The sequence below is a fragment of the Marmota marmota genome, unplaced genomic scaffold, assembly GCF_001458135.2.
Source record: "Marmota marmota marmota unplaced genomic scaffold, marMar, whole genome shotgun sequence".
Taxonomy (NCBI): Eukaryota; Metazoa; Chordata; class Mammalia; order Rodentia; family Sciuridae; genus Marmota; species Marmota marmota.
In genome coordinates, this window is record NW_026000169.1 from 2,879,796 (window position 1) to 2,902,660 (window position 22,865).

Genomic DNA, 22,865 nt, shown 5'->3' on the forward strand with positions numbered 1-22,865 from the left:
GAATCAGCCCATTTTCCCCTAGCATTGTGTACATGAAAATTTCTACTTTTTACAGGCATCTTATTTTTACAGATATAAAAAATATATAACAGATGTTTATTGTATAGTTGGTTATGTTTTATAGAGATTTTAAATGTTCCTAAATATGATTATGAAATATTTTACAATGAGATGATCAACTTATTTGATAATGATTTCATTTGATAATGAGTTCATTGGCACTACTTTATTAAATCACAGGAATCTGCACTTTCTATTTCTCACTATAGACTAGGAAGAGTACTTGTTTTTTAATTTGTGTTGTTATTTAGTCAATGTTTTTAATCTTCAAACAGGGTCACAAATTTCTTGTTTCAATTTGCTAACTTCAACAGCCAATTAGGAAATATTTTTTGAACCTCACTTTTTACAATATACTTTATGAAGATAAGTTAGGCATAAGGCAAGTTTCCTGTGTTTGAATGGCTTAGAATCTGGCTAGGAAGATTGGATTCAAGGAGTTCCATTATTCTTTGGTTGCCAGGGTTGATTCAATCTTTATAGTAGCAGTGATTTTTAAAATTAATTACTTATTTATTTTTAAATTTCTCTTTGTACCTATGTAGATTTTTCATGAAGGGAATTATTTTCTCACACAAAGTACTATGGTTTGGATAAATTCTCCCCCTCCTCCCCAAGGCCCATATGTTGAAGATTTGTTCTCTAAACTAAGGTACTATTGAGAGGTGGTAGAATCTTTAAAAGATGGGGCATAGTGGAAGGAAGTTATGTTGCTAGATGTATTCTCTAGAAGGACATACTGGAGCTCTTGCCCCTCCTCTTCTTTCTTTGCTTTCCGGCTGCCATGAAGCAAGCATCTTCCTCTGCCATGCACTCCCACCCTGATTTTCACTTTGCACCGTCTTTGTCTTGGAACTACTATAACAAAATGCCTTTGTTTAGATAATTTTTTTCTTCAATAAAAAAAAAAATTTTCTGGTTCTAGGGGTTGAATCCAGGAGCACTTTACCACTTTGCCACCTCCCCAGTCCTTTTATTTTAACTTTTGATTTTGAACCAGGTTCTTATTAAATTGTCAAGGCTGGCCTCCAATTTGTGATCCTATTGGCTCAACCTCTTGAGTAGCTGGAATTACTGGTATACACTACCATATTTAGCTAAGGATGAGTAATTTATGTGCAATAGAAATGTATTGATCACAGTTTTGGAGGCTGGGAAGTCTAAGATAAGCCACTAGCAGAGTCAGTGTCTAGTGAAGGCTTTCTGACTCATATGTGTGGCAACTATGTGTCCTCATGTGGCAGAAAGGATTAAACAAACTCCCTTAAGCCTCATTTATAAGGACACTAGTACACTGATCATCTCCTAAAGGTCCCATCTCTCAATACTATTGCATTGTTGATTAAGTTTCAACATGTAATTTGAGGGGAGGGGCTCAGACATTAAGACCATAGCATACTTCATTCTCTCTTTCAGAATACTGATTTTTTTTCTGCTTTTCCAATACATATGGGAGAATGACCATCACAGCCTTAAAATTACAGAAACTTTTTTTCACTTATTCATTCAACAACAACAAAATCTATTTTGTACTTACTATGCCAGATTTCTCTTGCTCTAGCATCCAGATAATAGATTAACATTTCAATGTTTCCATATACATCATTGGAAGGCAGACTTTTTTTTTATTGGTGCTTCCTAATTGTATATAACAATGGGATTTGTTATTATATATTCGAATATGCATACAATATAAAAATATAACTTGGTCAATATTACTTCCCAGCACTTTCCCCCTCCCTTACCCTGTCCTATCCACTGGGCTCTTTCCTCTAATGATCTCCTTCTGATTTTCATGAGATCCTGTCCCCCACCTACAACTACTTTTCCTTTTTCCTCTCTAGCTTCCACATATAAGAGATTATATGACCGTTGACCTGAGTTTGGCTTATTTTGCTTAACATAATGATCCCTAGTTCCATCCATTTTCCTACAAATGACATAATTTAATTTTTCTTTATGGCTGAATAAAAGTGCTACATATGTATTTGTGTGTGTGTGTGTGTGTGTGTGTGACCTTTTCTTTATCCATTCATCCATTAATGGACACCTAGGCTGGTCCATAGTTTGGCTATTGTGAATTGTGCTCCTAAAACATGGGTATATATGTATAGTGATGCATGTTTACTATAATAATAATGACTAACTATTTAGGATAAATGCTGAAGAGTGATATAGCTGGGTTATATGGTGATTCCATGCCTAGTCTTTTGAGGAAACTCCATACTGATTTCCATAGTGGTTGTACTAATTTGCAATCCCACCAACTGTTCAATGTTCCTTTTTTCTGCACATCCTCTCTAGCATTTATTGTTATTTGAATTTTTTAAGGGGAGTACCAGGGATTGAACTGAGGGACACTCAACCACTGAGCCACATCCTCGACCCTTTTTTATATTTTATTTAGAGAGAGGATCTCACTGAGTTGCTTAGTACCTTGCTAAGTTGCTGAGGCTGGCTTTGAACTTGGGATCCTCCTGCCTCAGCCTCCCAAGCTGCTGGAATACAGGTGTGTGCACTGCACTGGGCTTTTTGAGTTCTTTATATTCTAGATATTAATCCTCTGTCAGAAGAGTAGCTAGCAAACATATTTTTCCAATCTGTAGGTTTTCTCTTTACATTTGTAATTATTTATTTTGCTGTGCAGAAGTTTTTGTTTGTTTGTTTGTTTTTTGTTTTTAATTTGATGCCATCCAATTATTAACTCTTTTCTTAGCTTTAGGGGTCCTATTGAAAAAGTCATTGCCTGTGTTTATATACTAGAGTGTTGATCCTATGTTTTCTTCTAGGAGTTGCATAGTTTTTGGTCTAATTCCTAGAAGTTTGATCCATTGTGAGTTGATTTTTGTGCAGGATGAGAGATAAGAGGCTAATTTCATTCTGCCACATATGGATAACCAGTTTTCCCAGGATCCATTTGTTTAAAAGGCTATCTTTTCTCCAATGTATGCTTTTGGCCACCTTTGTCAAGGATCAGAAGACTGTAGTTGGTCTTCTATCATTTACCATTGGTCTATGTATCTGTTTTTATGCCAGTACCATGCAATTTTTGTTACTATAGCTCTGTAGTATAATTTGACGTCAGGTATTGTGATCCCTTTAGCATTGCTTTTTTGGCTTAGAATTGCTTTGGTTATTCTGGGTCTTTTATTCTTCCAAATGAATTTTAGGACCATTTTTTCTAGTATTGTGAAGATTGTCATTGGTATTTTGATGGGTATTGCATTGAATCTGTACATTGCTTTTGGTAATATGGCCATTTTAACAATATTAATCTGCCTATGTATCAACAGGAGAAGTCTTTCCATCTCCTGAGATCTTCTTCAATTTCTTTCTTCAAAATTCTATAGTTTTCACTGTAGAGGTGTTTTATCTCTTTGGTTAGATTTATTCTAGGTATTTTATATTATTTTATTTTGAAGATACTGGGAATGGAATAGTTTTCTTGATTTCTTGCTCAGCACATTTATTGTTGATATATAGAAAAGCTATTGATTTTCACATGTTACTTTTCTAACCTACTACTTTGCTGAATTTGTTCATTAGCTCTAGCAGTCTTTTGGTAGAGGGTTTTTGAATCTTCTAAGTGTAGGATCATATCATCTGCAGTGATAATTTGATTTCTTCCTTTCCTATTTTTATCTCTTTTTTTTCCCTTCTCTTGCCTAATTGCTCTGGCTAGGATTTCTAACACTATATTAGCACAATAGGGGTGGTGAGACTATACATTCTTGTCTTGTTCCAGATATTAAAGGGAAGGCTTTTAGTTTTTCCCCATTTACTATGTGGTTTTTTTTGAGTTTCTTATATATAGCCTTTATGATATAGAAGTATGTTCCTTCTACCCCTAGTTTTTCTTAGTGTTTTTATCATAAATGGGTGCTGAATTTTGTTGAAGGCCTTATCTGCATCTATTGAGATGATTGGATGATTTTTTTCCTTAGTTCTATTTATATGATGAATTAAATTTATTGATTTTGTGTACAGTAAGCCATCTTTGTATCTTTGTAACAAAATCAACTTTGTTGGGATGTACAATTTCCCTAATATGTTGTTGAACCTGATTTGCTAATATTTTAATAAGTATTTTTGCATCTAAGTTCATTGGGATACTGGTCTATAGTTTTCTTTCCTCAACATGTCTTAATCTGGTTTTGGTGTGAGTGTGATGCTGGCGTCACAGAATGAATTTGGAAATGTTCCATCCCTTTCTATTTCATGGAATAATTTGAGGAGTATTGGCATTAGTTGTTTAAAGGTCTGGTAGAATTCAGCTGAGAATCCATCTGGCCCTGGGCTTTTCTCTGTTGAAAGGATTTTTATTGCTGTTATTGCATTATAAGTTATTGGTCTGTTTAGGTTTTCTATGCCTTCTTGATTTAATTTTGGCAGATTGTATGTGTCTAGAACCATACACATTTCTTCTAGATTTTCCAATTTATTTGAGAATGGTTTTCAAAATAGTCCCTAATGATCTGCTGGATTTCTGTGATGTCTGTGGTGATTTCTCTTTTTTCATCTCTTATTTTTTTAATTTGGGTCTTTTTCTTTTGGTTGGTTTGGCTAAGGGCTTATCGATCTTGTTTATCTTTTCAAAGAACTAACACTTTGTTTCATTGATCCTTTGTATTATCTTAGTCTCAAGTTCATTAATTTTAGCTCTGATCTTAGTTATTTTCTTCCTTTTACTGGTTTTAGAATTGGTTTGTTCTTTTAATAAGAGCCTTGAGATATATTTAGGGATCTTTCTGATTTTCCTCTATAGGTACTCATAGCTACAAGCTTTCCTCTTAGAATTAACTTCATAGTGTCCCAGAGGTTCTGGTGTGTCATATCACTATTCTCATTTCAGTCTAAGAATTATTTAATTTCTCCCTTGATTTCTTCTATCACCCATTCATCATTTAAAAGTGTATTGTTCAATCTCCATGTGTTTATATAGTAGGGTTTTGTTGTGTTAACTTCAAATTTCTTTCCATTATGATTTGATAAGATGCAAGGAATTATATCAATTTTTTGTTTGTATTTTCTAAGAATTGCTTTGTAGACTCTTAATGGCTCACCTGGGTTACATATCCATTCTGATCACCCATGCCCAGGAAATAAAAATCACATAGTTGAGTGCTGTGGGAGAAAATTCCTAAGAAGAAGGCTGAATAAAGCAAACAAATAGAGTAACATGTTTTTTCCATGAAATGTAAGCTATTAACATAATACACTGTTAGATATATACTCTGTTTCAACCAAAACAATACACTAACCACCCAGAGTTAGTGCAGATACCACAAGTTAAAGATTCAGAACTCCACAAGACTTCCCTTCAGATGCTATCCGCAAATTCCAGAGGTTTCTTAGGTCACTCATATATCTGACCAACTTGGCTACACATTTGGTGTTCTCATAACCTACTCAGATTTGATAATTAGCTACAACACTAAAGAAAACTATATTCATGGTTACTTTTATCATAAAGCATACATAGGAAGTCATTTGAAGGCATATGTAGGGCAACGTCTGGGAGGGAATATAGAGCTTCTGTGCCCTCTCTTCGTGGAATACAGATTAGTTGTCTTCTTGGCACATCAATGTATTCACCAACCAGGAATCTCCATTGAGCTTTGGAATCCAGACTTTTTACCTGATGTTCAGTACATAGTCATAATTGTTTGAATATATCATTGGCCACATCTTCAGCCTTGCTCACCTCCCTAAAGGTTAGACTGGCTCAAAGTCCCAACCATGTAATCCTCTAATCACATGGTTGATCTTTCTCATGATCAGACCTATCTGTAAGTTATCTAAGCCACCCCAGTATCATAAAAAGAAACTCCTCTCACTATGGAAGTTCAAAAGCTTTTGAAGCTCTGTGGTAGAAACTGAAAACAAAGACCAGATAATTCTTTATTATACTATATTATATCTTTTTAAAAAAATATTTTTAAGTACTTAATAGACCTTTATTTTATTCATTTATTTATATGTGGTGCTGAGAACTGAACCTAGTGCCTCACACATGCTAGGCAAATGCTCTACCACTGAGCCACAACCCCAGCCCCACTATAATACATCTTCATGTTGTATTAAATGCTGTAAGAATTCAGACACTAATTTGCCATGGGGGACTACTGGCTAAGATAAAATGACCCAGCTTAAGGGAAAAGAAATTCTAAAAGAGGGAAAAAAATTGAGGAAGAAATTCTGAGTGTTTTGTTTGTTTTAATATGACAAACTGTTCAAAATAAAACAAATACAGTATTTTGTTTGGCTAAAATGAGAGTTTATGTGAAAGATAAGGTGCTAAGGCCACTTGGAGCTCAACAGTGAAGGATTGCAAATGCCAGAATAATAATTTTTGAAAATTTATCTTATTGATAACATCTTTCAGCAAGAAAGAGATTAAGTGACACAAGCCATATTTTAGGCAGGCCAGACTGACAGCAATATGTAGGTTAGATTCGAATAGGGAAATCAGAGAAGCTATTAGAGAAAGTCTCAGTTTTATTTTAAAACATAGAATGAATATATGTAAAGAAGAATTGAAGAAATAAGGACATACGATAGTTCATTTTCCAGGTTTGAGTAAAATTTTGGAGGTACTTTTTCTATAGGAAAGAAATCTTTTGCATCTCTCCCTGAAAAAAAAAAATGACTTAATTTGAATATATAATATATAGGCCCAAATCAATAGTAAATATGAAGTTACACAAAAATACCTTTCCTAGAAAATAAAACAATCCTTGGATGGATTTGTTAGACAATAGAAGAACATGCAATGATTTTTTTCTTAGTCTTGTTTCTGACTTTGGATAATTTTCTCAACAGTCCCCCTTTTAATCTTAAAAAAAAATTCTGGATATTAGCCTTACGTACATGTATTTCTAGAAGCTAGGCTGGTGGTATTTTAAACTGATTCATTTATGTGTATTGGCTCCACAGACTAAGAAACATTTTTATTCCTCCATGTTAGGTTTATCATACTGCACTGATATCTCTCATACTATGAGCTAAAATAAACTTTCCCTCCTCTAAATTGTTCTTGTTTGGTATTTTAGTCACAGTGATACAAAAGCTGACTAAAACATTGTCTTTTATTAAAGACCCAATTTTTACTTATAGCATGTGTCAGAATCCTTAGGCAAGCATGAAAGGAAAGCAAAAACCACATGTTAGTGACAAGACATAAAGTCTTTCATTAATTAGTATCTGTAGCCAATAAAATCAGAATGGAGAATAAAATTTTTTATAGTGTAAAATATATTAAATTAAATGCTGATTAATGTCTTCCTAAAACTAAGAATTGATTAGGGGCAAGAAGAGCATTAACAATTCTCCTTTCGTATAAAATGTAACACAGCATCTGAAACATTGCAATGTTAATGATACTTTACTTGTTCAACATCAACCAACGAAGTTATATTTTGATTTAACAGTTCTTGGTATGTGCCTCTTAAAATAGTGCTAAAACTTACAAAATATGGAGTATATCAAACTTTGATTTTAGTTTTCTAATCTTTTAGCAAGGTAAAATAATAAGTCTTTCCTGATCTTGGATTTTTGAGCCTTTATATTTGTGAGAAATAAATTACTGTTTGTTATAAAAATAAAACAAAATAAAAGAGCAAATCTTTGTGATTGCCATGGGAGTCTCTACTAAACCCCAAAGATAATGGATGTATAAAAATCATCTTGATTTTTTTCTCTGAATTTAAATTCTAATCTTGAGAAGAAAAAATAAAAAATTATCCTAGGAAATTTGGCCACTTCATTAAGACAAGATAATGTATGTCTTAGAACATGAATGTGGTTTAGTGGCTCCAGCAAGCATGATGGTACAACTTCCATAACTTTTATAGTATAATTTTATTTCTAAAAAGCTAAAAATGACCCAAATATACATAGAATGAAACTTCAATGGTTTATTTATTTCATTAGTGGAAGAAATAAGATTGTAAAGCTGATTTAGAGAACTACAGAAATTAAGGATTATCCAGCAAACCATCAGAAAAGACATACTGAAATAAATTTGTTAAAATCTATTTATATGGGCTGGGGTTGTGGCTTTGTGATAGAGAGTGCTTGCCTAGCATGTGTGAGGCACTGGGTTCAATTCTGAGAATATAAATAAAATAATATGAATACAAATAAACAAATAAAATAAGAGCCATCAACAACTAATAAAAATTTTATTTTTTAAATTTAAAAAATCTATTTAGGTTTTATTACTTGTGTGTGTGTGTGTGTGTGTGTGTGTGTGTGTGTGTGGTTCTGGGGATTGAACCCAGGGTGCTCTACTACTACCAAGCTATATCCCCAGCATCCTTTTTTACTATTATTATTTTTTATTTTGAAATAGGATTTTACTAAATTGCCTAGGCTGGCCTCAAACTTATCTTGCCTAAGCCTCCCAAATGGCTGGGATTAAAGGTGTGTACCACCACACTCAGCTAAATTAGTTAAGTTTTAGACAAAATATTGTTAATACTCTACTGATTAATACTGCTATAACTTTTGATATTATCTTTTCTACTGAATATTAATTATTTGCAACTCTCCCAGAAAAAAAATCAACCAGGTGATACATATCATTACTGTACTAAACATAGTAATTAAATAATCCTAGAACTAAAGAGATACAATTAAGAGGCTGAAAGGACATGCAATCATCTTCTTGCCTTAGTTCCAAGTTTTTAATAATTTTTCTCAATAGGAGAGAGAGCCAGGGTAAATTCTTTCTTCCCTAGACTTTCATTTACTTCTTAGTTACTTTTGCCACAGTTTTGCAGATTGCTGGGATCTCACATCAGATAAAACTTGCAGGCCAATTAAAATTGCTTTTACTGAGAATTCACCTTTAGTTTGTTTGCAAAGGCAAGAACTCTAATTCCTCTGATTTCTTTTTAGGCAGATGTCAGTGTTTCCTCCTATGGAAACACTTTTAGCTGAGTTTCTAAAAATAGAAAAATGAAGTTTCAAGTAGATTAGGGTCTCAGACAACTCCTGTGTTTTCACTCTTTCCCACAATAAATATGAATAATTCTTTTATATTTGTTTATATCTGATCATAAGCAAAATTTATCTTTGGCTGTTCTCAATTACAGTTTAGTTGCATGTTTAGAAGTATTTATTCTCTAGTGTATGCCATGACCCTATGTATTTAAGCATAGAACCGTGGTTGAGGAAGCAGTGGTACCACATCTCAGGTGATTTTTTTATTTTTTAAGATAGGTCTTGTTATGTAACCTAGATTAATCTTGTCTAGGTGAAACTCCTGTCTCAGCCTCCTGAGTATACTTGGTTCTAGCTCTATGATCTTGGATATATTAACCTTTTTTGTCTCACTGTCTTTACTTGATTTTATGTGGAAACGTGTCTTTTGGGGTGCTATAACAAAGCACAATTAATTGGATATAAATAACAGAAATATATTTCTCACAGTCCTGAAGTTGAAATCCTCAGAGCAGAGTATAAATATGGTTGGATTCATAAAGGCCCAACTCCTGGTTGTTATCACATGGTGGAAAAAGAGCAAGCTTAGCTCAAACTTTTCTTACAAGGGCACTAATCCTGTTCATCAGCGTTCCATACTCATGACCTAATTTCCTTCCAAAGTTTCCCCTCCAAATACAATCACTTTGAGATTTAGATACCAACATGTGAATATCAGAAGACACATATATTTAGCCTATGATGAAAAGGAAAAAACTTTCTCCATGAAGGAATACTCTACTTGTTCTTTCACTGTCCTACCAAATTCATTGATCAGGGTTCAATATTTCATTCATCTCTCTAGCTATGATGAGTCAATTAATAAGCTATCCAGATAGATAGTGGTTCTTGTGTTTATGTAATAAACTTGTTAAAATGAAGACTCTTGGCTTTGTATTCAGATATTTGATTCTATTCAACTGAAGTTAGCTCAGGAGTTGGCATTTTTACCCAGACCTCCCAGGGAATTTTTATTCATGGGATCCTTAGAACATATTTTTGAGACTAGAGATTGAAATCAAGTTTTTCATATTAGTTCATATAGAGGCAGAAACCAAAATGGGGTTATTGATAGCAAATGCTATCATTAAAAAGAAAGATTTGGGATTGGTTTGGATCAAGTGGTAGCTATTAAGTAGATAAAATGAATGTGGTGATTCAAGCATAGCAGTTGTAGAGGTTAAAGGAAAAGCAGCAGCTAATCAGGCACAATAATCTAAATATTGCCAAAGATGCCCCACTCTAGATATTAATGGTTTTAGTTTCCAAACAGTGAAATTTGCAAGAAAAAAATGACAACAAGCTTACTAAGCTGTTGTTTGAGGTTTATTTTAGGAAACACACCTAACAAAGAATAGCTTAAACTATCAAAATAAAATGAAAAGCTCCTACTCAGTTCTCTGACATAAATGAGTTTATAAATGTGCAATATTTAAGTGAATGGGAGATGTGGAACCCCACAGAGAAAATGATACAATATCACACAATGGGTATAACAAAACTTTTTTTTCCCCAGTACTAGGATTCAAACCCAGGACCTTGCACATTCTAGGCAAATGCTGTACCACAAAACTTTTTATGAACTATTTGATACTGACAATAATCTAACATCCCTAATGCTCATATCCCAGGATACTACTAATTCTGCTAGTTAGAACAGGGGCTTAGGGCTAGGATTGTGGCTCAGCGGTAGAGCGCTCGCCTAGCACGGGCAGGACCCGGGTTCAATCCTCAACACCACTAAAAATAAAGGCATTGTGTTGTGTCCATCCACACCTAAAATAATAATAATAATAATAAATATTAAAAGAACAGGGGCTTAGAAATATCATAAAATATTTGGTACTCTAATATAAACTTGTTGCACAGTTGGCCCAATCTAATTCTGACCTCAATCTTAGATTTCATATTGACCTTGCTTAAATATGATGGCTGAATATTTGGATGGTATGACTTACATTGTTTATCATTCTTGACCTAGTTCTTGCTCAAGAGACCAAAGAGCAAAGCAGCCAGGAGGCAGTGAAGGAAGTTATTACAATTTTATTACCCAGACTTTACTTCACCCAGGTTAACTTTACATTTCTTAAAGTTTTAATTGGTAAGACACTGGGTCCAGCAAACAGAAAGCCCATTCATACTTTAAAGAAAAACCAAATAAATGAGTCTGAAGCCCGTAGTATTTATTATCATATGCTCTTTGCATACAAGTCAGCCACATGAGAAAGAGAAACATTTTATTGAAAATTCAACCGAAGTTTCAGATTTGAAACTTCATTTTGTAGTGTTATAGTCCTGACTTGTAGAATATGATACATATTCTGAACCAGTCACCAGCAATGACACTTCTCTTCTATAGTAAGGAATAAGATTCTAGGAAACTAGCAGTATATTTGGGAGTGGCAATGCTCATGATCAAATTTAATAACCTGCTTTTAGAATTTTATCCCCAGAACTAGTAACCACAGATTTGAAGCTCTAAACTCTCAGGGAGAGTTTTAAGAAATGGAATGTGGTAATAGTGGAAATAGACTTGAGGTAGAAATTTCCACCTATTTCAGACTCTATACCATCAAAACAAAAGGCATAAAAAGATGTGATGACTTTAGTTGTACTATGAATGTTATTATATAGATGAAATGACGGGTATAGCAAGAATCCTAGGAAACTCCTGGGGTTATCTCTTTCTACTATCATCTAGTGTTGTCAGAGTACCAGAAAAACTGTGTAGAAAATATAAAAAATGATACATCAATCATAGTATTGAAAGTTTAAGTCACTCTGCTGAGGATGGGATGAATAGGAAAGCGAGGAAAGGAAAGGGAGAAGAGTAAAATCATAAGCTAAAGTGCCACCAGAACACAAGGAACAATCTAGGAAAAGGGAAAGGTTAGTTATAAATCATATTGCCTCATTACCAGCTACAGAAATGATGGTGTTAGCCCAGTATCTACTTAAAATTATTATCATTGCTATTTTTGGCTTTTTAACTAATTACATCTCTTTCTCCCCTTCTTCCTTTGTAACAGAATATACAATTTTTATCTAGGAACATGACCACCCAAATAAAGACTGCTTTTCATTATCTCTTTTTAAATTAGGAATGGCCATGCAACTAAGTTCTGACCACTAGAATATAAAAAATCTTGTTTGTGAAAGTCCTTTAAGAGTATGGGAAGCAGAGGTGGAACATACCATTTTCACTTTCTCCCTTCTTTGCTGACTGAAACATTGTAATGTTTGTTTGCTGTATTATTTGATAATATTAATTTCTTCCAAATAAATGAAATATTTCAAACTTATAAAAAGTATCAAGCCTATATACCAGTTATGCACACAGCTTATATTTTCTATTTTATGGGTGAAACTCATTGAATGTGTTAAGTGAAGATAACATGTAAACAAGTTGCTTGTGAGTCATAGGCAGAATTCATAAAAAATGTGCTAAATACCAATTGTGAGTTAGTAACTTGTAAGACATGTTGAAATTAGATATAATAACCAGAGTATCTGATGGGACAGTTTGTTTTAGTCAACTTCCTACTGCTGTGACAAAAATATCTGAGACAAATTATTTATAAGGAGTCCAGTCGTTTTAAATTATTTTTTGTTTTGTTTTGGTACTGGAGATTGAACAAAGGGACACTCAAACACTGAGCCACATCCCTAGCCCTATTTTGTATTTTATTTAGAGACAGGGTCTCACTGAGTTGTTTAGCATCTCACTATTGCTGGGGCTGGCTTTGAACTTGTGATCCTCCTGCCTCAGCCTCCCAGGCTGCTGGGATTAGAGGCCTCCACCACCACACCCAGTAGTGTTTTATTTTTGGGACAGAGTTTCACTAGGTCCTTAGGTCCTCCCTAAGTTGCTGATGTTGGTCTTGAATTTACAATCCTTTTGTCTCAGCTTCCAGAGTTGCTGGGATTATAGGCATGTGCCACTGCACCTAGCTGGCTCAAAGTTTTAAAGGTTTCAGCCCATGGTTGCTTGGTCCTGTTGTTTCGGACCTGTGAGGATGTAATATGTCTTGTGGGGGAGTGCATGGCAGAAGAGCTGCTCACCTTATAGAAGCCAGGAAGCAAAGAAAGTGGAAGACAGGAAAGGACCAATGCCTCCAGTGACATAATTTCCTTCCACTGGGCCCAACCTGCAAAAGGTTTTATCACCTCTCAACAGCAGCACAGGCAGTTGAACAAGCCTTTATTTAATATGTGGGACTTTAGGAGATAATTCAGACCCAAACTATTAATAGACAAAAAAAATTCTATTTAGATGTAAAAGGAGGGGGGAGATCAAATCACAAAGTATAGGTCACCTCTACCCTGACAGCTGTCATCCCTAAATTAACTAGGATAGGCAGAATCATAAAACCCCCACCCCAATATTTGGGCCCCTGGTTTATATACATCTTTTCTCAGTTATTTAGTCAAACACTTATTTACATATTGCAAATGTATTTAAGATCCCAATTTTTTTTTTAACCACATTTTGTGGGATGGAACCTAGGGCCTCATGCATGCTAGATAAGTACTCTACCACTGAGCTACATCCCCAATCCCCAAGTCACTGGTTTTAAGTTATGGACATTGTTCAGGTAAGCCTAAAATACCCAGAAAAGCCCTTATATCAAGTCCAGAGATCAGAGACAGACAGACATTTAAAGCATGAAAGGACTTGAAGACAGAGGAGGGCATATGGCAAGGAATGTGAGCAGCCTCTAGAAGCTGAAGGCAGCCATGAGCTGAGAGATACCACAGAAACAGGACGTCAGTCTTACAGCTTCAAGAAATTAAACTCTGCCAAGAAGAATGAGCTTGGAAGTAGATTTTTTTCCTCAGACAAGAACCCAACCCACCTGAACCTTGATTTCAGCCTTGTGATGAGAGGAGAATCCAGTTATGCAATGCCAGGTTTCTAACCTACAGAACTATGAATTATGAATGGGTGCTGCGTTAAGCTGCTAAGATTGTGGTAATTAGTTGTAGAGTAATAGGAAACGAATAATGCTCCTCACTAGGAATATTCATTGTGGTCCTGTTGTAGCCTTACATGTATTCATGGATAGCACCCACAGCTCTTCAGAAGAAAAATTAGGGATCTATAAGTGTACCAGGCATACTTGCCCTTGCTTCTTGCTGATGGAGCAAATTGTGTTGGCTCCAGATACTTTCTGCTTGCCAAGCTTCCTTGTCCAAATTCCAGTTCTGCTCTTCATAATCATGCCACGAAAGGGGAAGGAGTGATGTGGCAGAAAGATAGGACACATAAACATTTGAACCCAGGATTCAAGTGGTATAATCTTTCTATCCTACTTGCATCGTAAGTATCTTTATTTGTAATCCAATTTCTTTGTTCCTTTTTCTTTTAATAATTAAAATATCACCTTTATTAATATTTGGTATATATTATTTCATTATGATTTTAAACAAATGATTGGTGCACAATTTTTTATTAGTTCTAATCAGTTATGTATGACAGCAGAAAGCTCTTTAATTCATTGTACACAAATGGAGCAGAATTTTTCACTTCTGTGGTTGCACATGAAGTAGAGTCACACCATTCATGCAATCATACATGTACCTAAGGTAATGATGTGTGTCTCATTCCACCATCTTTCCTACCCTCATGTCCCTCCCCACCTCCCATTTGCCCCATCCACAGTTGCTCCACTCATCCCATGCCCCCAACCTCCATTATGAATTAGCATCCACTTATCAGAGAAAACATTCAGTCCCTGTTTTTTTGGATTGGTTTATTTCACTTAGCATGATATTCTCCAACTCCATCCATTTACGTGCAAATGCCATAATTTTATTCTCTTTTAATGCTCAGTAATATTCCACTGTGTGTGTATACCACAGTTTCTTTATCCATTCATTTATTGAAGGGCCTCTAGGTTGGTTCCACAATTTAGCTATTGTGAATTGTGCTGCTATAAACATTGAAGTGGCTGTGTCACTGTAGTATGCTGTTTTTAAGTCCTTTGGGTATAGACTGAGGAGAGGGTCAAATAGTGGTTCCATTCCAAGTTTTCTAAGGAATCTCCACACTGCTTTTCAGGTTGGTTGCACCAATTTGCAGTAACATCAGCAATGTATGAGTGTGCCTTTTCCCCTATATCCTTGCCAACACTTATCATTGCTTTTATTCTTGATAATTACCATTCTGCCTAGAGATGAAATCTTAGAGTAGTTTTGATTTGCATTTCTCTAATTACTAGAGATGTTGGACATTTTTTCATACATTTGTGATCTGTTGTATATCTTCTTCTGAGAAGTGTCTGTTCAGCTCCTTAGCTCATTTATTGTTTGGGTTTTTTTTTTAATGTTAAATTTTTTGAGTTCTTTATATATCCTGCTTTATCTGAAGTGTGTGGCAAAATTTGCTCCCCAAATGTAGGCTTTCTCTTCACATCATTGATTGTTTCTTTTGCTGATAAAAAGCTTTTTAGTTTGAATCCATCCCATTTATTGATTCTTGCACTTTATTTATTTCTTGCACTTTAGGAGTCTTGCTAAAGAAGTTAGGGCCTAATCTGACATGATGAAGATTAGGGTCTACTTTTTCTTATATTAGGTGTAGGGTCTCTGGTCTAATTCATAGGTCCTTGATCTATTTTGAGTTGAGTTTTGTGCATGGTGAGAAATAGGGGTTTAGTATCATTTTGCTGCATATGAATTTCCAGTTTTCCTAGCACCATTTGTTGAAGAGGCTATCCTTTCTCCAATGTGTGTGGCATCTTTTTTTTTTTTTAGTATGAGATAACTGTATTTATGCGAGTTTGTCTCTGTGTCTTCTATTCTGTACCATTAGTCTACATGTCTATTTTGGTGCCAATTCCATGCCATTTTTGTTACTATTGCTTTGTAGTACAGTTTAAGATCTGGTATTGCGATGCCTCCTATTTCACTTTTCTTGCTAAGGATTGCTTTGGCTATTCTGGGTCTCCAATTATTTTCCAAATGAATTTTATGATTGCTTTTTCTATTTCTATAAGGAATGACATTGGGATTTTAATTGGAGTCACATTGAATTGGTATAGCGCTTTTGGTAGTATGGCCATTTTGACAATATTAAATCTGCCTATCCAAGAGGATGGGAAATCTTTCCATCTTCTAAGATCTTCTTCAATTTCTTTCTGTAGTTTTCATTGTAGAGGTCTTTCACCTCTTTTGTCAAATTGATACCCAAGGTTGTTTTTTTGTTTGTTTTTTGTTTTTTTGAGGCTACTATCAATGGAGTAGTTTTCTAATTTTTCTTTCCGAGGATTCATCTCTAATGTATAGAAATGCATTTGATTTATGGGTATTGATTTTATATTCTGCTACTTTGCTGAGTTTATTTATTAGTTCTATAAGTTTTCTGGTGGAATTTTTTGGATCCTCTAAGTATAGAATCATGTTGTCAGCAAATAATGATAGTTTTGAGTTCTTCTTTTCCTATTCGTATCCCTTTGATTTCTTTCATCTGTCTAATTGGTCTGGCTAGAGTTTCAAGGACTATGTTGAATAGAAGTGATGAAAGAGGTCATTCCTGTTTTGTTCCAGTTTTTAGAGGGAATGCTTCCAATTTTTCTCCATTTACAATGATGTTGGCCTTGAGTTTAGAATAGATAGCTTTACAATGTTGAGATATGTTCCTACTATTTTTAGTTTTTCTAGTGTTTTGAACATGAAAGGGTGCTGTGTTTTGTCAAATGCTCTCTCTGCATCAATTAATATAATCATATGATTCTTATCTTTAAGTCTATTGATGTGATGAATTACATTTATTGATTCCCATATGTTTAACCATATGGAATGAACCCCACTTGATCATAGTGTTTTTGTATACAATTTGCCAAAATTTTATTGAGAATTTTGATTCTATGTTCATCAGGGTTATTGGTCTGAAATTTTCTTTCCTTGATGTGTGTCTGTCTGGTTTTGGTACCAGGATGATACTAGCCTCATAGAATGAGTTTGGAAGGGTTCCCTCCTTTTCTATTTCATGGAATAATTTGAGGAGTATTGGTATTGATTCTTCTTTGTAGGTCTCATAGAACTCAGCTGAGATTCCGTCTGGTCCCGAGCTTTTCTTGGTTAGTAGGCTTCTGATGGCATCTTCTATTTCCTTGCTTGAAATTGATCTGTTTAAATTGTGTATGTCCTTCTGATTCAGTTTGGGTAGATCATATGCCTCTAGAAATTTGTCAGTGTCTTAGAGGTTTTCTATTTTTGCTGGAGTATAAGTTTTCAAAATAGTTTTTAATTGTCATCTGTATTTAAATTGTGTCTGTCATGATATTTCATCACAAATTTTAGTAATTTGAGTTTTCTCTCTCCTTTTCATTAGGTGGCTAAGGGTTTGTCAATTTTATTTATTTATTCAATGAACAAGCTTTTGTTTTTGTCAATTTTTTCAATTATTTATTTTGTTTCAATTTCATTGATTTCAACCTTGATTTTAATTACTTCTCATCTTCTAGTACTTTTGATGTTGGTTTATTCTTCTCTTTCTAGGGCTTTGAGATGTAATGTCAGGTCATTTATTTGTTGACTTTTTATTCTTTTAATGAATGAGCTCAATGCAATGAATTTTCCTCTTAGCACTGCCTTCATAGTGTCCCAGAGATTTTTATATGTTGTATTGGTGTTCTCATTTACCTCTAAGAATTTTTTATCTTCTCCTTGATGTCTTCTGTTATCCATGCATCATTCAATAGCATATTATTTAGGTTCCAGGTGTTGGAGTAGCTTCTATTTTTCATTTTATCATTGATTTGTAATTTCATTCCATTATGGTCAGACAGAATGCAAGATAGTATCTCTATTTTTTTGTATTTGCTAAGGCTTGCTTTGTGATATAACATATGGTCTATTTTGGAGAACAATCCATGTGTTGCTGAGAAAAAAGTCTATCCACTCATTGATGGATAGAATATTGCATAAATGTCTGTTAAGTCTAAAATATTGTTTTTTGAGTTCTATAGTTTCTTTGTTTAGTTTTGTTTGGAAGGTCTATCCAGTGGTGAGTGAGGTATATTAAAGTCATTCAGTATTATTGTATTGTGGTCTATTTCATTCTTGTACTTGAGAAGGGTTTGTTTGATATACATATACGCCCCATTGTTTGGGGCATAAATATTTACGATTGTTATGTCTTATTGATGTATGATTTCCTTAAGCAGTATGAAATGTCCTTCTTTATCCCTTCTGACTGACCTTGAAGTCCATTTTATGTGATATGAGAATGGAAACCCTTGATTATTTACATGGTCCATATGAGAGACATGTTTTTCCCCATCCTTTCACCTTCAGTCTTTTCCTGTGAGATGAGTCTCTTGAAGGCAGCATATTATTGGGTCTTTTATATATAATCCAACCTTCCTTTCTATGTCTTTTAATTGATTAGTTTAGGACACTCACATTCTGGGTTATTATTGAAATATGTTTTGTATTCCTGGTCCTTTTGGTTTATTTTTGGTTTTTAACCTGACTTGATTTCTCCTTTGGTTGACCTTTCCTTTAATGCAGTTCCCCTTTGCTGATTTTCATTTTTGTTTTTCATTTCCTACTCATGGACTATTTTGCTGAGAATGTTCTATAGTGCAGGCTTTCTCACTATAAATTCTTTTAACTTTTCTCATGGAAGGTTTTAATTTCATCATCAACTCTGAAGCTTAATTTTGCTGGATATAAGTTATTGGTTGGCATCCATTTTCTTTCAGAGCTTGGTATATGTTGTTCCAGGATCTCCTAGCTTTGAGGTTCTGGTTTGACAAATCTTCTGAGATCCAAATTGGTCTCCTCCTATATGGAATATAATTCCTCTCTCTTTCCACCTTTAAAATTCTATCCTTATTCTGTATGCTAGGCATTTTCATTATACTGTGCCTTGGTGTTGCACTCTTGTAATTTTGTACATTTGGTGCCCTGTATTTGATTTTCCAATTCATTCTTCTTCTTTAGGAAATTTTTTTGATTTTATTTCATTGAAGAGATTGTGCATTGCTTTGGTTTGAATCTGTACCTTCCTCTACCCTGATAAATCTTAGATTTGATCTTTCGATGTTATCCCATAATTCTTGGATGTTCTGTTCATGGTTTCTTACCATCTTTACTGTGTGGTCAACTTTATTTTCAAGATTGTATTTTGTCTTCATTGTCTGAGGTTCTGTCTTCCAAGTAATCTAGTCTGTTGGTGATGCTTTCTATTGAGTTTTTTTATTTGGTTTATTGTTTCCTTCCTTTCAAGGGTTTCTGTGTTTTTGTTTTTCAGAATCTCTCTTTTTTGAAGTAATCTTTTGGTACCTGCATTTGTTCTCTTATCTTTTTGTTGGAGTGATCAATTTTCGCCTATATTTGCTTTCTTACTGCTTTGTTGGAAGATGAATTTTTGCCTTTTGCTCTCTTATGTCATTCTTTAATTCACAGATCATTTTAATTATGTACATTCTGATCTCCTCTGATATTTCATATACTGCACTGTCAATGGATTCTATTTGGGGCACTTTCTTGCCTTGTTTTTTCATGTTGTCTATGTGTCTTCCTCTCTTGCAGTGTGGAGCTGAGATATTGCAGTTTCTACCCTACAATCTTGTAGTGTCCCTGCAGTTTACTTATACCTCACCTTTAAGGGAGAGATCAATGTTTGTAGCACCCAATGCAACCAATGTACAGCCATAAATCGATTATCTTCTATTTGAACATTTACAGTTTTGTCATGATAAACAGAATGATGAGTTTGGTTATCATCTACCATATAGCTAGTAGGTTTATCTAAGGGTTTACAATTATTTCTAATGGTAAACAAAGAAAGAATGGGGGTGGGGGCTAGGATGTGATGTTTATGAGATAGGATGTGAGAATATAAAGGTATTAGATTTTAGGATGAGTGAACAGGGACTCAAAAGAAGTTGGCTGTTAGCAGGAGATAAAAGAGAAAGATGTGACCCCATGCAGGATTCTCTTTGCCTCTGCCACAGGATGGTGACTGCTAGCACACCTATTAGGGATAACTCTGGTGCAACTGGGCCCTAGGGACCTTGGTAATGGTCTTCCAGTTCCTGGTTGTTGTTCCCTGGATGAAACCATCCATGTCCCTATGGTGTAGGCAGTAGCATCAAGCCTGTACCTTGATGTTGGGCTTCAAGACCTTAGTCAGTGTCCTAAGATGGAAGCTATCCCAATTAAAGATGGCAGAGGTGGCAGCAAAGTTAACCCAAGATGGTAGTGGAGGTGTCCCAATATGGAGGCAACTGCTGGAAGGATGGGATGTGCAACAGCATTAGTTGGCCTGTTCAGTGATGCTGCACTGTGGCATGCAGTGCTGCAGCAGGCAGCTGCTTCATGGTCCTGTCTATTATTCCACAGTGGAAATTACCATGTGGGGAGAGTTATGGTGTGGCTGTAGTGTCCCAAGATGAAGGTGCTTTGGGTGGAGCCACATATTTGTTGATAGGGAATTGCAGCATGCTGTGGATATCTCTTTGCAAGTGTGGTGGTGGCCCTCTCCAGTTTCTGGCAAGGTGGGCACATGGTGGGGCAGGCCTTCTCAGGTCTCTAGTGATCTTCTTGTTTGTTCTTCTTAGATATACATGACAGTAGAGTTATTTTGATATATTACACATATATGGAGTAGAACTTATTCTAATTAGGATTCCATTCTTGTGATTCTACATAATATGGAGTTATACTGACTACGTATTCATATATGGACACAGGAAAGTTATGTTCAATTCATTCTTTCCTGTTCCTATTCCCTTCCCCTTCTCTTTATCCCTTTGTCTAATCCAATGAAATTCTATTGTGTATTCATATCCACATATCAAATAAAACATTAAGCCTTTGGTTTTTTGGGACTGGCTTATTTCACTTAGCCTTATTGTCTCTAGTTTCATCCATTTACTAGCAAATGCTTCAATAACATTCTTCTTTATGACTGAGTAATATTCCATTGTGTATATTTACTACATTTTCTTTATTTATTCATCTGTTGAAGGTCATCTAGGTTGGTTCCATAGCTTAGCTATTGTGAATTGTGCTGCTATAAACATTGATGTGGCTTGTGCTGGGGTGAGCTTTGAGTGTGAAGGAGGAGAGTTTGGAGCAGCACTTGGAGGATACAATGAAGAATCCATCCATTGTTGGAGTCTAGTGCATAGATTCACAAGGACTTTATCTTGGCTGTTGCAGGACCCTGTCAGATGAAGATGCTAAGGTGATATCTGTTCTAGCCCAGCAAGCAGATAAACTAACCTCTAACCCCACTGATAATCCTGTGGTGTGCCTAGAATCAGATAATGGGAATGTTATGATACAAAAGCAGGATGGCATCATAATGGCAGTGCACAAAGTAGCCTCTTGATGTCTCTCATTAGTTCTCCGGCAGCCTTTCATAATTACCTATGTTAATTATCTTATAAAACTATTTATGTTGCAGTGATTAAACCATTCATTTAATGTGCACTGGGTAATTTTCTATTTATTTTAGAGTGAGTTGCTTTTTAACCAACCTCTCAGGATATTAATAAAAAAGGATAATGTTTTGAAGCAGCATGTCCAGGTCACTTTGTATATAAAATTTTGTTAGGTTAAATAAATCTGCTTGGAGGGAAAAAAAACAAAATAAAATAAAACATTGATGTGGCTATGCTGATTTTAGGTCCTTTGGGTATAAACTGAGGAGTGTGATAATTGTGTCAAATGGGGGTTCCATTCCAAGTTTTCTGAAGAATCTCCATACTGATTTCCAGAGTGGTTGCACCAATTTTCAGTCCCACCATTCAGTATGATTTCACTATGTTTTAATTTGATTTAATTAACCACATAAACTAGGAATTCCCCCTGCCCCCAAACCCCTGTTAGTACTGCAATTAGACCCAGGGATGGCTTGCTCCTGAGCTATATCCCAGCCCTTTTTATTTTATTTTTTAAAAATTTGAGACAGTTACTGAGGCTGGCCTCAAGCTTGTGATCCTCCTGGTTCAACTTCCTGAGTCACTGAGATCACAGGTATGTGTCACCACACCACACTTATATGGGAGTGTACTTAGAGGCTATTATAGCATGAAGATAATTTCCCACATGACAAATGTTAATGTAGTGACTGTCATTCAAACACCCATCTGGGACCAATGAGGTTCATCCTCACTGAAGACGAAGGAGCAGTAAGACAGATAAAGAAACAATTTAGAGGGAATCCAAGTTCCTTACATAAGGAAGGGCTGTGACAGTTCTGAATTGCCTAGCTTTGGCTATCTCTTATAATGAGAAATATATTGATTTTGAGAGAAATTAACATCTATCTTTTAAAAGCCAATATTATTGTTAATTTTCTGAACTTAACTCTACTTGACGAATTAAAATTTCATGTTATCTTCACTATTTTAAATAACTGATCTACTTGTCAAAAACATAATTTCTTAGATGCTACTCTGAAGTCTGTAATGCAGTCAAGGGATTTTTACTGGTGATAAGCCTTCTTGGGTATTCTTATGCCACCAATATTTTAAACCACTGGTCAATAAAGAATATTCATGCTGTTTACATTAAGTATTTTAATTCCCAGATTAAAGAAGGCCCAGCACGTGACACAGCCCTGTAATCCCAGCTACTTGGGATTTGATGCAGGATTATCCTAATGATTGGGATGTACCTCAATAGTAAAGAGCACTTGGTTTCAATCCCCAGTATCCACACCTCCCTCCCCCCCAAAAATGACAATGAGTAAAACAGAGATACAGGTCTAGGTCCTCAAAGAAACTGGAGGGCTAATATAAAATACTATAATAACTAATTTTTTTGTTCATGAACCTCCATATCTCTGGATATAAATT

At 35.0% G+C, this 22,865-nt stretch overlaps 1 pseudogene; it reads left to right on the forward strand.

Annotated features, from left to right (window-relative positions):
- The first annotated feature begins 20,222 nt into the window (after positions 1 to 20,222).
- Positions 20,223 to 21,394, forward strand: LOC125611790 (annotated as a pseudogene).
- Positions 21,395 to 22,865: the final 1,471 nt, after the last annotated feature.